The sequence below is a fragment of the Penaeus monodon genome, chromosome 32, assembly GCF_015228065.2.
Source record: "Penaeus monodon isolate SGIC_2016 chromosome 32, NSTDA_Pmon_1, whole genome shotgun sequence".
NCBI lineage: Eukaryota > Metazoa > Arthropoda > Malacostraca > Decapoda > Penaeidae > Penaeus > Penaeus monodon.
In genome coordinates, this window is record NC_051417.1 from 14,638,318 (window position 1) to 14,638,725 (window position 408).

Genomic DNA, 408 nt, shown 5'->3' on the forward strand with positions numbered 1-408 from the left:
GCTTAACTTTCCTGCACCTTCATGACTGTATTTGATCTTTACATATACATTTTTTTATAAGTTACAGTTGTGGAAGCTAATGTCCAACCCCCCTCCACTTTCAGATCCGTCGTTCAGCATGTAAACACCTCCAGTTTCGACTCTTGCATCCGAAACATAGTTCATTCACTATTCGCAGTGCCATGTATTTCGGATCCAAGAGTCGGAATTGTCGGTTCACTTACTGGCAATGCTGGATGGGGAATTTGGAAGTGGATGGGGCAACACTGTGTTTATCATTGGTACCTAAATAATGCTTTGTTTGTTAATAAATATACAGAGAAACACGGGCGAAAGATCTTATCACTTGACTGAAGCTTCGAATAGCTCACTGAATTACCAAGGAGTTCGAGATGAAAGGATTCAGTA

General features: G+C 40.7%; 1 protein-coding gene across 4 annotated transcripts in view; it reads left to right on the forward strand.

Moving 5' to 3' along the window:
• Positions 1-408, forward strand: part of LOC119593666 — a 65,664-nt gene that overhangs the window by 60,021 nt on the left and 5,235 nt on the right. The gene's annotated exons all lie outside the window — the stretch shown is intronic.